Source organism: Aethalodelphis obliquidens, unplaced genomic scaffold (genome assembly GCF_003676395.1).
Source record: "Aethalodelphis obliquidens isolate GAN/ISIS:26980383/991018 unplaced genomic scaffold, ASM367639v1 scaffold34, whole genome shotgun sequence".
Lineage (NCBI taxonomy): Eukaryota > Metazoa > Chordata > Mammalia > Artiodactyla > Delphinidae > Aethalodelphis > Aethalodelphis obliquidens.
This window is the reverse complement of record NW_020837978.1, coordinates 2,447,522-2,463,586: the sequence shown is the minus strand read 5'-3', so window position 1 is coordinate 2,463,586 and position 16,065 is coordinate 2,447,522. Positions and strand designations below refer to the sequence as shown.

The 16,065-nt window shown below is 48.4% G+C and overlaps 1 long non-coding RNA gene across 2 annotated transcripts; it reads right to left on the bottom strand.

The window, feature by feature from the left end:
- Window positions 1–1,451: 1,451 nt before the first annotated feature.
- LOC113631688 (uncharacterized) lies at window positions 1,452–16,007 on the bottom strand. Of its 2 annotated transcripts, none has more exons than XR_003437501.1 (3): window positions 15,417–16,007; window positions 4,178–4,978; window positions 1,452–2,771 (listed from the first exon to the last, which is right to left on the bottom strand). It is a non-coding gene; the product is annotated as an uncharacterized LOC113631688 (long non-coding RNA). The 2 variants fall into 2 exon arrangements; XR_003437502.1 differs by having other exon boundaries at window positions 4,178–4,354.
- Window positions 16,008–16,065: the final 58 nt, after the last annotated feature.

The following is a 16,065-nucleotide window of genomic DNA, read 5'->3' as shown; positions in this document are numbered from 1 at the left end:
GTACTCACACGTCTTGCTGACTCCACCTCGTTCTGTTCTCTTAGAAGGAACTTCAAGCTGCTGCATGAAAATTCCATGTTGATGACGGGAAAGCGAAGCAAACCCCCAAAGCCGCTTTCCCGACCGGCTTTCCGTGGTGGGGGCCGGGGGTCCTACGGGAGGCTGGGAGGCTGGGGAAGCCTTCTTCCTGCCCTGCTGGCTATCGCCACTTACTGATCTGTTTACTTGGAGGAGAAAAGAGCTGACAAAAGAGACTGTCTCCCGAATTCCGTGTTGAATAAATCAGCAGAGCGCACCCCTCTGGAGAAGAGGGGCGGCCCTCAGGGCGTCAGGACCATCACCCCCAGGCCCTTGAGGGAAGCTGCTGCTGGGGTGCTGGGCGCACCTCGAGGGCCCGGATGCGGGTCCCCCGGAGGCACAGAGCCGGAGAAACCCCAGCAGGCCCCGCAGGCGCTGACCCGCAGCCCCTGCTGTGCTGGGGGTCTTCAGGGCAGCTCGGCAGCTCTGCATCTTCCCTGACTTTCTCCACCAGTTCAGGGTCCTGACCGCTCCCTCCATCACATCCAAAGGACAGTGAGCTGGCCCGACGGGGCCCCAGAGCCGGGCCCATTGCCCTGGGCAGCCACCCCTCAGGCCCCTCCTGTCCCTCGCATTTTCCTCCCCGTCCTGTCCTCTCTCTTAGACGATGTCTTAACTAGTGTCTGGAGCTCCAATTTCCCTTGAGTTCGGCATCTCAGACTCAACCAAGCCCCAGCTGAGCTCAGGGGCTCTCCCATCCCCTCGGGTGCCCCTCCCCCATCAGAGGTACCATCAGGCAGGAGCACAGCTCACAGCCCTGCTACCCTCCCCCAGGCCCCGCATCTGGTTGGTACCAAATCTGACATCAGTCCCTTTTCCACGGTTCCTCTCCTGCCCCTTTCCTTCTGTTTCCAAGGGAACTTTCTGACTCAACAGACTCCTACCTGCCCACCCTGCCCCACCAAAGACTGTCCCCCAATAGTGTAGAGCACAGCTGCTACCAGGGGTCCCCCAGGATAGGTCTGCTCATGTCACACATGCTCTCCAACACACGTGCCTGGGCACGCACACACACACACCACACGCCACTCACCCACACGACATACACCCAACACACACATACACAACCACCCTCCCCCAACACACCTGTACACACATGCGCGCACACACAGCTCTTCATAACGTTCAGAATAACACCTCTAGACAATGCCCAGCCTGGCATGCAGAGCTCCCACGTCAGCTCCAACCCACTTACCCAGCCTCTCCCACAAGCCCCCGATCCAAAGATGACACGTTTAGGCACTATTTGAAATGAGCCCATTACTTGCAGTGGAAGGAAGTTTCCCATGGAATACTTCGCGGTTGCTCGTCTGTTCTGTAAACAACAACAAAAGCTGTATATATACACACCCACACAGGTACATATACACAGACACGTGCGAACTAGATATTTTAATGCATTCTATAGGTTTCTATATAATATATCTGAATGTGCAAAGAAGGTGAAATTGCTCAAATGCTGGCTCCCCACCCATGGCACCTTTGGGACGGTGGCAGGGGTGAGGATGCTGTCGGCACCCCCGTCTCGGCTCTCAGCACAGTGGCTGTAACCCTTGATCTGCTCATCTGTCCCCGACTGGATGGAGGTTCTTGGGGCAGGGCCACAGCTTCATCTGCATGTTGTCAGGGGTCAGTGTGAGGCTGGGCACAGAGCCAGCGCTCAGGAACGTGTGTGGGTGGAGCTGGCATCTCCTACAAGACACTGTCCTCAAGCGGGACCTGGGGAGCACCCTGTCCTGGCGGGGGTGGTGGTGACAGCGTGCTCAGTGATGTGGGCGTGGCCTCCAAAACCTGCGTGTGCAAAGGTGTCATCTTTAACAGTGACTTGCAGGCACGTTTCAAAATCCTTCAGGCAGAATGCTTTTTTGGGTGTGTGTGCTTTCCTCAAGCCGCTGTGGACTCCTTGAAGACACGGAGCATCGCGAGAAGGCCAGGATCCTGATGGGGTTTCAGGCCTTAGGCCTAATTGCCCCCAAACTCCTTCCACCGCTAAGCCTGTCACAGTGTCCGATTCATCCCCTTGGGCTGCTGGCTCACAGCCACACGTTGGAATCACCTGCGGAGATTGGTCCTGACACTGGAAGCTTCCATCAAAGAGCCTGGTTAATGGGCTGCGCTGGGCCTGGGCACCCATCTTTTAAAAGTTGCCCCGATGATTCTGATGGGCGGTTGGGACTGAGAACCTCGCTGAGGTACCAGGAGCCGCAGAGCCTCCCGACCCCTTCCCGGGTCCCCAGGAGCGTCTCTGAACCTGTTCCAGAGGGTCAAGTCATGAAGGTGCTGATAGCACCTGCTGCTACTTTCGTTTTAAAATCATAAATGAACAAAATAGCTATTCAGAGATTTCCCCTTTACTACTGGACAGCTTGCAGCTCTGAGAACTCAGGAGGGAGGCCCCGTGGCGGCCGTGGAGGAGGGAGGGGACTTTGTCACCCGGTTCGCTGAGAACAGCAGGCCGCGCTGCCTCTCCTGACAGCATTTACGTGATTTTTCATCTTAGTTTTACACTGTGTAGTTCATGCCCGCAATGGGCCATTGGTTAAATCAACAAAGCTTTAGAATACAGACGTTTAAATCCAAGTTTATGAAGAAAATAACAATCATTCCTCACATAAGCTTCCGAAATTTTACCAGTTACGTTCAATACATTGAAATTCTTACAGGATGTCAGTTCAGGATATCCAGACCATTGTCTAAAAGAGAAAAAAACTAATCATTGTATCCAATTGCTTTTCCATTTATTGAAATTAAAATCTAACAAAAGAAACACCCTCTCCCTTATCTTATCATGTTGAAACAAAATATGAAAATTCTTTAAAAATTAAGTCCACGGTCCACTTTTTTTTTTTTTTTTGCGGTACGCGGGCTTCTCACTGTCATGGCCTCTCCCGTTGCGGAGCACAGGCTCCGGACGCGCAGGCTCGGCGGCCATGGCTCACGGGCCCAGCCGCTCCACCGCATGTGGGATCTTCCCGGCCCGGGGCACGAGCCCGCGTCCCCTGCATCGGCTGGCGGACTCTCCACCACTGCACCACCAGGGAAGCCCCATGGTCCACTTTTGATGCCCTTAACATGGTTAAATTTCAAGCTGCATTGTAATATTTGTTGTTTGCCCAAACCAAACACAATATAAAAATCATTTAAAAATTGGTTTGCCAAAAAACTGTGTGTTTGTTTTTGTATAAAATTAAAGTATGTTACATATTACAAGTCACTCGTGAAGGGAGAAAAAGTAAAAATGCATCTTACAAATTATGATCATCATTAATATTACATTAGAAATACTTTCTGACATCCTTTGATATCATATTGATCTGAAATAAGATACTAAAATTAAAATGACTTTTGGCGAACATCATATACATTTTTTTTTAATATTGAAGGAGTTTTTTTACTTTTGAAGGAGTTTTCAGATTATATATTACATGAAAGGGGTGCATGGGTCAAAAACTTTGGGGAAATGACATCTCTTCCCCAGCTTGATTATTTATGAGAATTACACAAAGAAACTTGTGGGCCCCTGCCCACCCCCTGCTCCATGAATCGGAGTCTCCAAGAGATGCTGGGGCACCTCTATTTTTTGTGGGGGCCCTTCTATTTTTAATAAGCACCCCAGATGATTCTGGTAATGAGCCTGGTGTAGAAAACGCCCATCTTGTCAGAAAGCAGGTCCCGAGGTAAAAAAAAAAAAGGCATAAGAGGAAGTGTCAGCTGGCAAAGCACAGAGTTGGCAGAAGGAGGTTTGGTGTGAGTGTGGTCTTGCCCTGGAAGGTCTTAGAAAACCGGCCTGAAGACACTGAAGGGATAGACCCAGGATTGGGTGACAGTTGAACCTGCACATTACTGCAAACCCACAGACCCAGTGACTCGGCTCTGATCCATCCCTTACCGTGGAACCTAGAGAAAGTCACTTGCCTCCGGCTCCTCAACTGTATAATGAGGATTAAAAAAAAAAAAAATCAACCTCCAAGGATTGTGCTAAGGGTTAAATGAAATCATTCGGGCAAAGCATTTGGCCCCGAAGCAGCTAACCCTAGGTGAGAACGCAAAGAAATGGAAATGACTTGGAAGAGTGATCCTGACTCTGCCTTTGACCTACCTCAGCGAAATTCTGATTGTAGTTTTTGCAACTGCAGCCTGTCTGTTGTCCTATTCTTTTAGGGATGGATAGTTTCTTCATCGATCCCAGCTATCTGGGGTCCCACGCCGTTTCCGTCGGCTGACGCTTCAATCACTGAACTCTGTCTCCAAGGCTGCGAAATGGTTATTCTCTGGGCTGATCAAATGAAAGCGTCTCAGTGAAGGGGGCTAAACAGTGCTGTATTAAGAGCGTAGTTCCTGCAAGGTTCTCCGGGTGAAGAAGAATGTTCGAGAGAAAGGGGAGTTTATTCTCCAGCCTCCGCTGAGCAAGCAGAGAAGTTGGGCTGGGGGTCGGGGGCCACTCATGCTGAGATCTTTGATCATTCTCCCCACAAAGCATGCTTTCATTGAACATCTTTCAGAGATGAAAATGTAATCGTTAGCTCAGCTTACAAATTGGAGGTGCGGTTCTAAAGCCTGGAGAATAACTCAGTGGAAGTACACAGGCTGGTGATGAGATTAGAGCTGCAACGTTCAGACATCGCACAGAATAAAATGCGTATTCAGGAAGCTGGAGGTGGGGTCCCATGCGGACCAAAACTATGTTATGCAAATACAGTGTGTCTGTATTAGTCAGGGAAGTGATGCAAAACAGAAAGAAAGCAATCTCGAGGTCTTTGTGCTCCTTAAAGAAAAGATGCGGCTGCCAGAGCTGTCCCCCTGAGAGGATGCCTGGCTGTGCAGAACATGGACGGCTGGCTCTGGGGAGGCACCTGGGAAAGACCCCCGCCTGGCACTGAAGATGCAAACAAACGGCACACTAGGGTGAAAAGGGGGGAAAGAAGGACACGGTTATTTTCATCTTTATCCTCGTCGTTCACACAGTCACTCTCAATCTATTGTGAGAGCTGACTGTGTTTCCCTATCTCTTCCTTTCTTTCAGACACAATGCTCTTGACTGCTGAAAATTAGTAGTGCATTTCAGCAAAACTCTTACGGCAAAAGTTTACCATGTGGTGTTCATTCTTTTCATCTGAAGAATGAAATTGGAAGTTTGGGAAATTCCTGTTCATAAAGTAACATACCCATAGCTTCTCTCCTTGATGAGTGTTTCCACTAGTCAACAAGCTAACTAAATCCAGGACAAGACATGTGTATGTGAATTTTATAAAGAGAACAGGAGGTATTTGCTATGACAAATTGAATGTGCTGCTCTAAATTTACTACACAGGTCCCACACGGGGGCCCCTAGAGATATCGATCTGTAAGTGAGCTCATTACCACAGAGAAAGGTCCCTTAAAATGGGGGAGAAAAATTGGTGCAGAAATGAACGGTCTGACGTCTGGCTGTGCAGCAAATACCCCGAGCCTTATCTCCAGGGTGCATTCTAGAAAAGGAATGGACAGCATGGCCATCTCCTAAAAATGAAACAGGGCTCTAAAGAGCTCACACCGATTACAGTCAGGGATGCGGCAGCTACTGCTTCCAGTCTGCCACAAATTTCTTCCACTTTGAAATTAAACCCTGGTGGCATTAAAAATTGATAGATGCACTCATCAGAGGTACCTGACCAGCTTCTAGAATATCATCTTCCCTCTCTCCCAGTCCTCAAGAGCCAGGAATTCCTGATCTCTCGGGCTAACAAATCTAAATTTAAAAAAACATAAAGGAAGACTCACAGACATAGAGAACAGACTTGTGGTTGCCAAGGGGGTGGGGCTGGGGGAGGGCTGGACTGGGAGTTTGTGATTAGCAGATGCAAACTAGTATATGTAAGATGGATAAACAACAAGGTCCTACTGTAGAGCACAGGGAACTATATTCAATATCCTGTGATAAACCATAATGGAAAAGAATAGGAAAAAGAATATACATATATATGTATAACTGAGTCACTTTGCTGTACAGCAGAAATTAACACAACATTGTAAATCAACTACAGTTCAAGAAAATTTTTAAATAAATAAAAATAAAAAACATAAAGGAAAACCCAGACCACCTGGTTACTTCTCAAGATCCAGAGGGATTGTTTATCTTTTCTGAAGAAGCACCAAAAGTTCAGACAAATTCCTGCTCATTTTGGTGCTGTTCTCACTAGATTTATGACCCGACAATAAAAAATCTGTTGAATCAGTGAAGGAGTGAGTGGTGAAAAGAGATGGACAGGTGACAAGGAGGGATTTTTACAAGGAAAGGGAGATTGTGTTGATGAATATTTAAAAAAATTAAATTGGAGGGGTGAAAAAAATGACACGTAAAAAAAATAACTGCTTATTTGGGTAAAGAGTCCTAAGTTTTGAACCTGGATTTATAATCAGTGAACTGAAAAGAAAAAAACAAAAAACCAACCAAACAGAAAAAGCCTTCTCTTGAGATCACCAGTAAAGTCACAGAAGCTTTTAGGAGTTTCATTTCCTTAGGAAGTGTGCTCATTCATACCACGTTGTCATAGAAACATTTTTTTAAGTGTTTTCCGGCCATTTTGTTGTTTCACTAAAGAAGCAGGGGACCACCAAGTACTGGATTCAGAGGAGACAGAAAAGTTCCCTCCTGCCCACTCCCCACAACTGAAAGAATTCTGGACCAGTTCTTTGACTTAGGAGTTCCTGGAAGTGCCTTTTGTTTGAAAACACTGACTGTTCTCCCAGCTGGGAGCCAATTCAGAGGAAAAGTTCAGCTATTAAGGAAGAAACCTTGCAGGCAGAAGGAGGTGGACGGTGCAAGCCTCCTGTACGATGCAGCATCTAACGCGTGATCATTTGGAATATGTGTAAATATTTTTACCCACCTTATTAAAATGCTTTTAATTCTACATTTGTATATAACAGTTAAATGGTGTAAAAAATGGTCTAAATAATGTTTTCCTGTGAGCCTATGACTTAAACAGGGTATTCCCAGATTCCATGTCATTTTCCCCGATGGTCATCCTTCCTCATTTCTTATGCCTCTTGGGGTGAAATGAGCAGCCAGAGAAATGGGAAAATGAGGTGATTTAGGTAATGCTCGGTTTCTGCCCCAAATCCTTAGCTGTCAATTTCATTCTTTTATTCGTTGTTTTGGAAGCCACTTCAAACACTTTTTGGAAGGAAGTTGTTATAATAAGTAATTGAACCCTTGGTATGTGTTTGTATTCCAGGAAGAATTGCATTTTTCTAACATGGGACTTTAAATTGTTGGGATAAATTGGAAAACAGTCTCCTCAATTCCATTTGCTCTCAGTTTGAAAGATACTGACTACATGTCAAAACCCGTTTCCCCGGAAGCGATCAAAAGCAGCAAAATTAATCACCAAGAGCTACTATCATTGAAGACTAGACAGTGCCTAACATCCAGGAGGTCACGGTTACAGGGGTGAAGTACGTGGAGATCATGCAGACCTTGGCCATTTGCCTGGAACAGGGCCACACTGCCACCAGGTAGACCGGTTCTCCCAGGGAGATGGCCTTTAATAAAACCATCCTGCAAGGGACAGTGCGGGCTCCACCATAGCAGCTGCTATGGGCGGAGTCTGTCTTTCAAATGCGGTACACTAGCAAACCCAGAAAGCAATCTCACTTACTGTCAGACCGGGATCTGCTGACATTGAACTTGGAGGGTTAGGAGTATAATCAGACTCAAAGGAGGTGCCGGTGTGCTGCCCTGGAAATAGATCATTAACAAAGAGCAAAGCTTGACAGAGCGTCTGCAACTGCTCACCTTCTAAACTGCGCTCTGCCCAGAGCTGGACATCAGACTAGCACTGGTTTTCTAGAATATATGTGTGTATATATATATATATATATATATATCTGGGGAGACGATGGAGGAGAGAAAGTCCCTCAAGCATGAACGTTCCACACACACACTCTCTTCTCGCTTAGAGGGTCAATAGGAGCAACTTAAACAATTTTAAGTAAGGAGGAAGCAAACGTTCCACACGTCCTGAGCTCATCTTCAATCACTGGCCCGAATCGGATGTTTTCGGAAAGCCGTGGTCCCTCCATCTCTTTAAAAAATTATTTACTTATTTCTTCAATCTTACGACTTCTGCTCTGGGCCAGCTGAGGCCAGGTCATCTGGAATGTTTGCGTTCAGGAGCACTTGGGAAAAGAAACTTCCATTATTTTCCTGTCTGGGTGAGGGTCAGAACAATTCACCATAACAACGAATACAAATGTACTTACTTCTGTAAAAGTCAACTCCTTGAACCACGGCATGGGCATCTGTGCCGTTGCCCTGAGCCTTTATTCTGGTTTCAGTTCACTGAATGCTTTGTGCCTGTTTAAGCCCCATCAGTGAGGTACTCACAGTCCCGAGATAACGGATAGCAGAAAGTTGACAATTAGCTGAAATACTTGGGATGTGCAGACAACCGAGTGAAGTCACTCGGGCTGCCACGTGGAAGTCAACATCCAGGCGGATCAGAGAGTCAGAGAGAAGAGACTAAACTCAGAGGCTCTATGAACATGGCCTTGCCTGCACTGCGCCCATCTGGGAATGAAAATACAAATGTCCACAAAAGCCAAAGAGGAAATCAGGATGTGGGTATCAGCCTTAGAAAGGAGGGTTGGGCTTCCCTGGTGGCGCAGTGGTTGAGAGTCCGCCTGCCGATGCAGGGGACACGGGTTCGTGCCCCGGTCCGGGAGGATCCCACATGCCGCGGAGTGGATGGGCCCGTGAGCCATGGCCGCTGAGCCTGTGCGTCCGGAGCCTGTGCTCCGCAACGGGAGAGGCCACAGCAGTGAGAGGCCCGCGTACCGCAAAGGAAGAAAAAAAGAAAAATAAAGGAGGGTCACCTGTGACTCCTGTGTATGATAACTTCAAACATGATCTTGATGGACATCTCCTCTCATTTCCTTAGACTCACACTGAGGAAGAACTCGAATTGTCGTGTCAAAAAGGCGAAGAGAAACAAGGGTCTCCCGCCCCAGAAGGATGCTCTTGAGATTCCAAAAGGAAGGACACAGTGGGGCAGGAGAAAGAGTTTATGCCTTGGAAAGAGGGGAAAGGAAGAGGCTGTCACCTGGGGGTGTGGCCGGGAGCGCGGCAGCAGGGATGCTCTGGAAGGTGGGTGCGAAGTGAAGTGGGAATCCGGAATCCGGAGGACAAATGGCTGCCGGCACACCCCGCCCCGTGGAAGCCGCGCCCATGCGATTGCCGGTGGTCAGGAGCTGCTCGTTCTGTCCTCACCGGCTCAGGAGCCTCATGGACCCCTGCCTGCCCCCTGCTGTGGACAGGATGCCCGCCTCTCCAAACACCTGCTGAGCCCCAGAACTGCCCCATATTTCCTTTCTTAAATGGCCCAAATCATATAATTTCCCCCCAAAGTAGGTCCTTGCTACTCAGTAATGCCGTCGGGGACAAATCAAGCCCCTCGATGTGGGTGAGACTGAGTGGCCACATACATCCTCCCTTTACAAATTTCTGCTCCTTTCAATCAAATTTATAGACACGCACTTAGTCCACATCTTTTCAGAAACATCTGCATAAAGTGAGGGGCAGTGGGATTCAGCCCTGGTCTTCTTACCTAGGGATTCTCTCTCACCTCGTGCTAAGTGGCCGATGGTGTGAGTGGATACGGAAGCTGCACAAAACTGACGGGAGGCTGGGGCATATAGATATGATCGGATGTCAAAGGATGTGAACAGCGACCCAAACCTCGCCCCCTTGATTTCTTGAACAAGCTGGTCCGTCTCCTTTTCATTCACTCATAGAATGAAATGTGCCCAGGGTACCAGTCTAGACTCTGGGTTGTGTGATGCAACCAGTGCAGATATATCCAGGACGACACCTCCACCCCCAGGAGCACGAATAACTTTACAACCAACATTCGCTGCAGTTAATTGATCATTATTTACTGTAACGTAATGTTTTACAGTATGTACATGTAAAAAAAATTTTACACTGAGAAGTGTAAAACTCCAGCAGCCCTTCCCAACAGGATTATTTCATGCTGTGACTAAGACAGATAGTCTTAAACAGTCTTGGGTTTTCATTGAGTTTTCTCAGCATCACGTTAAAAAATGGTGACTTAAGTTTATGTAAACACCTCAGCGGCAGCGGGGAAGTCTGTTACTCAGGACTTAAGCAACAAATTCCGTCCTCAGAAAAGGGGTATCGTGGAACGGTATTCCGGGTGGCAAGAACCCACAGAGGTGAGGTCAGTGGATATGAGATTAGGATTCCTTGCAAGTAACAGGGATGAGAAGGAATACATGGACGAAAAGACAAATTCAGAGAGAATTCACCTCCCAGTGAGGCGCAGTGGTCATCTCCAGCCCAACCTTACTTTATAGTCTGGAAACGGAGACACTGAACACAGCGACTGATTACAGTGCAGCCAGCTCAGCGTCTGTGGTGATAAGCAGAAGAGACCAAGAGAGAATCTGCTTAGATGAACTTTTCAATTTCCTTTGAGTTACTGCAGTAATGCTCGCCTATTGCATTAAATTTGGAAAACATGGAAAGTGCACGAAGGAAAATAAAAAGTCTGTGATCCCATTCCGAAGAGATGATCACCATGAACCCCTTTTAGATGGCTTGATGCATGGAATTTGGGTCTCCAGGAAAATACGGATTTGATGATAAGACTATGAAACCCTCCCAAACGTCTCATTGCTGGGAATCGGGGGACGGCGGCGTTTTGGTGGCTCAGTCATTCGTGTCCCTCACTCACCTTATTCATTCAGCAGATATTTAGTGAGCATCTATCACGTGCCAGGCACTGTGTTAGGCACTGGGTGTACCAGTATGTACCAGTATGTACCAGTATGAAGGAGACGGTCATTGTCCGTGTCCTCGTGGGGATGACATTCCAGCCAGGAAAACATAATTAACGCTTAGTTACGATCATGAACGGTGAGGACACCGTGAGATGGTACAGCGGGTTGCCCGACACCAGACTTGCTTTGTCTGGTTGAAGCTAGAATCAACCTTGCTACTCAGAGCGGCCTCTGCAGAAAATGAGCTCCGGGGCCTCCTGGGAACTTGTCAGAAATGCAGACTCTCAGGCCCCACCCACTGAATCAGGATCTGCTTTTTCACAAGCTCCCAGGGGATTCGCAGGCCTATTAGGGCTTGAGAATCACTGTTCTAAAGGATGTGGGACTCCTCAGTCCAGGGGGGCATGGGGGCAGGTAAGGCCCACCAGGCCCGCGAGCCTGACACCCACCGTCCGCATAGGAGATTCTCTGGAGCCAGCAGAGGAAGCCAGTGCGGCTGGACCACAGCTGGAGGAGGCTGTGGGGTCAGCCGGGAGGCCTCGGTCACGGCCAGCCGTGGGTCCAGGAGCACTTCAGCCCCTTTTGGAGCCCCAGTTTCCTCACCTGCAGGGGCAGCTCTCCTCCCTACCCCTGAGGGCTGACATGAGCGTCAGACCAGCCACTGTGCCGAAAGCATTCACAGCGCTGAGGCCTCACCACTGCTTTTCATTTGATGAGGGAGGAAGGAGAGCTATGTTTGCAGGGCCTTCACTGCCCCGCCTCCCGTGGGCGGAACTCAAAGTGAATTATTCCTCAGGCATTAAAAGGAACGAACTAATTAATGCCTTTTGTAGCGACATGGATAGACCTAGAGATTGTCCTACTGAGTGGTGTAAGTCAGACAGAGAAAGACAAATGTATGATATTGCTTACCTGTGGAATCTTAAAAAATGGTACAAATGAACTCATTTGCAAAAGAGAAACAGAGTCACAGATGTAGAAGACAAACTCATGGTTACGGTGCCGGGGGAGATAAACTGGGAGACTGGGATTGACATATACACACTGCTATATATGAAACAGATAACTAATAAGGACCTATTGAAGAGCACAGGAAACTCTACCCAACACTGTGTAATGACCTATATGGGAAAAGAATCTAAACAAGAGTGGATGTGTTTATATGTATAACTGAGTGACTTTGCTGCACGGCAGAAACTAACACAACATTGTAAATCAACTATATTCCAATAAAAATTTTTTAAAAATCACGGTGCCCCTGTTACTAGTTTACCCAACTCATCACAAGCACAGGCAGTGATGCAAAAGACACTCTAGCTCCAACTTTGCATATGGCGGCGGTAGCATGGGGGTGGGGTGGTTACGAATTGTGGAACGGGTGTGGTTAGGGCCCTGCTGCGGCCAGGAACGCCTCCCCAGCCCCGTCTAACCTCCTGGCTTGAGCCCCCAGCTCCCTACCATGTTTTCTGATGCAGAACGAGGGGGACACGGAGGGTGACCTGGAGTGACCACCAACCTTTGCTCTTTCTTTTCTTAACTGTGAGTGTTAGGGAGCAAGGACAGAACTTACAAAACAACCTAAGCCCAAACAAAACAGCCACAGGAGAAAAGTAAACAGAAAAACGATCATCCCTTCCAAGTAAAGGCCTTGAATTTCATGAAGTCTTTCTTTTATTCCCATTTGTTACTCTTAAGAATCAGATTAAAGTATCTGGTTTCCCAAGCGCTTGCCTACAACCAGGGCTCCTCCTCGGACACACCTTTGTAATTCTACCCACCTTGGCAGACAGGCAGGTGACCCAGAGAGCTTTGTTCCCCGGTTTCACATTGTATTATGTAGCCTCAGGCACCAGGCTACCCAGTCAGCCCGATTTACAACCTGAAACCACTCCTCTTTTCTGTGTCTGTTCCTGACGTTTACGCAACACAGGTTCTCAGAGGTGTACCAGCACCCTGCCTGCCCTCTATCATCTTATTTGTCCTCACAGCAGACATGGACTTCTTATATTTTTTGTGTTCAATTCCTGATACATGGAGAGGCAAATCCAGGCAAAGAGAGTTCAGGTGCGCCGTGTGAGATGATACACTGGACTTGGTGGCTGGGCTGGACTAGAAGTTCTAGTACTTACGTCAGAGATTCTCTCATCACCGTCATCATCTAATATTTAAGTAACAGAAAAAGCCTGAGAAGAAAAGCTCACTAGGACCTAATCCCACTTCCCAGAGTCAAGCACTGGGCACACGCTGGCTCTTTACTTCCAAACTCCCACAGTGCCGAGATACCCCTTTAAAACGTTACACAAGTAATATGTGCATCCACTTGATTCAGAAATGTACACAAGGACACTACAGATACAGCAGAAGTCCCTGCTGACACCTTCCCATCTTGACTTTGTTCACTACCCCATAGGCACCTTGAAGGATTTGGCAGGTATCTTTCCATTTAGTATTGTTTTGTCATATACGTCCATATAACTGTGCTGTACCCATAGTCATTTTCATTGACAGTTTTTTTCCACTGACATTTTGTTTCTCACACTTTTAGGACTGATTCATCTTCTGTGGCTGTATAGTATTCTATCACATGTATGTGCCACTAATTTATTCATTCCACTTTTTAAAAGTATTTTTTTAATTGAAGTATAGTTGATTTACAATGTTAATTTCTGCAGTACAGCAAAGTGACTCAGTTATACATACACATATACATTCTTTTTTCTATTCTTTTCCATTATGGTTTATCCCAGGATATTGAATATAGTTCCCCGTGCTACACACTAGGACCTTGTTGTTCATCCAGTCTATATTCCATTCCACTTTTGATGACCACTGAAGTCCTTTCCACTTTCTCACCGTGGCAAACACTGCGCATTTCTCTAAGTGCCTGTGTGGAAATGTTTCTCGGGACTTACTCCTAGAAGAGGAATTGTTGGGTCACAAGAGGAATTGCTGTGCACTTTCAGTTTCAACAACAACGGCCAAATTGCCTTCCAAAGAGCTTTTTCCAACCCGGACGCCCCGAATCAGCACGCGAGGGTACGTCTCTCTCCATAAGCCGGCACAAATTCCTGTTCTTGTCAGACTTCCCCGAGTATAATTTTCCAAAGTTAAATACGACTCTCAAATCTTTCTACAAATATGGCATGCACATGGGCCAAAAGTTTACTCACCTCGTTAACTAATGAGGACATTTGTAAGATGAAAAAGCTGATTCAAAGACCATTTGGGGAAATGGGTTTACAGAGTCCTTAACCTATATTAAAATAAGATTGCTAGGCTAGATATAAACATGGTTAATGTCCTACAGGGAAATAATTATAACCTTTGAAGTTACCTTTTCTTTGGGGCAAAGATTATTTGCATCTCTACCAGGCACAAATCTACAAGTTGGTACATGACCTTATAGAGACTCAGCTTTTCATTAATAGTAAACAGCAACATCAAACAACAGAAACTTCTCCTAGAAAAGTAAGTAATCCTTGAGCTTTTAAACAACGCTTCAATACGAGGTTGAAAGGAGCGCCATCCTTTTGGTCTTATTTTCAGATTTTGGATAATTTCTCTTAATAGATTTTTAAAAATCTGTATCAATGCAATGGATTAAAAAGTGGCAGTTCATTGTGTTTTACTCGGAATTTCTGTAATGATTAGTGATTTTGGGCCGTTGTTATTTTTACTCTCTAGTTCCAGGTCTCTTTAACAAACAAATATTGCGGACAGGAAATAGCTTCCTTCTCTTTAGTGACCAGAGTGCCTGGCACAACTGAAGAGCAGCCTCACGAAGTTAGGTCTCCTAGGCAACAGGGAAAAGGAGACCTGATTGCTCCTAGGATAGATTTATTGGATGCATAAAAACACCTTCACTGTGGTCGGAGAGGTTCTGCTCAGCCCAGCGGCAGTGGGAGAGGGGGTGTGTACCCAGGGAGGATACGATGGGGGGAGACCTCAGTGGGGCTTTGTGGGGGACGGCAGAACTCAGCTCTGCCCGCTTCCTCAGCCTCTACCCTCAGGTTCCTCCTGCGGACTAGGTGGTGAGTCCATCAGTTACCAGCATTTACTGACTGTCGCCAGGTTGGGGAGTCTCCAGGTTGTGGAAAACACCTTCTCTTCCCAGTTCACAAGGCAAACGGGAGGTAAAGATAAACTTGGATGAACTTTGAAGGTCTGATATGGGCAAGTCACTGGAGCAGTCTGAATAAAACCTGGAGGCGGTGATGTATGTGCGTGTGCGTGTGCGCGTGTGTGTAGCAGTGAGACACACCTCTCGGTCTGGATCGAGTCACGTGACCGACAACCTGCCCGCAGGCTGGACCGAGTCACGTGACCGACGACCCCGGGTCTGGATCGAGTCACGTGACCGACAACCTGCCCTCGGTCCCCATCGTTTCTGCGCCCTAGCTGGGCTTTCGATACTTTCCAGGAGCGCAGAGCGCTTACGGGCCTCGCCCTGGCTCTGCCTCCCCAGCCTGGGGCGATGTGAGGTCACCCGAGACCCTCTAGAACCAACTTCCAATACTTGAACTAACCGGATTCCTTTAACTATCGCTCGAAATTACCTCCCAATTAGGAGCAGCCTGAGGAGCAGGCGGCCGTGAATCCCGGTTCTCCACGGGGGCAGCTTCCCCGGGTCCACTTCGAAATCTCTCCGGCTCACCAAGGGCCCCAGCTCACGCGGGGACGCTCTTTCCGAGGAGACCCTTTCCTACCGTCGGCCCGTCCCACTTCTTAGCAGGGGGTCCACTCTCCTTTTGGGGGGACCCTGTGGCTGGCTGGCCCGGGCCTGCCGCGTCGTCTGTCCCACCGTGTCCCCATCTGTCCCCAGCCGCGTCCGCGCCGTGGCCGGGCGGTGGCGCGACTGGAATGCGCGGGGGACGCGGGGCGGGCGGCTTCGGCCTCCGGCCCGGCCCAGGGTAGATGGGCGGGCGGCGCGCGGACGAGAACCTGGCCGACAGCACCGGCGCCGGGTCCCCGGAGCGGGTGCGCCCCGCCCTCGCCCCCCTCCCGGCACACGTGCAGCTTCCACCCCCGCGGGTCGGGTGGGGCGCGCAGCCCCCCGACCCGACAGTCTCCGAGGATCGAGAAACGGAAAGAGAGAAGTCTCCCCGGGAGCCCGCCGAGCGCAGGCCAGCCCGCCCTCCCTGCCCAGTCTCGTCCGATCCCGGCCGGCGGCTCGGGGCCCGGAGGGGAGGGAGGGGGCGGGGCGGG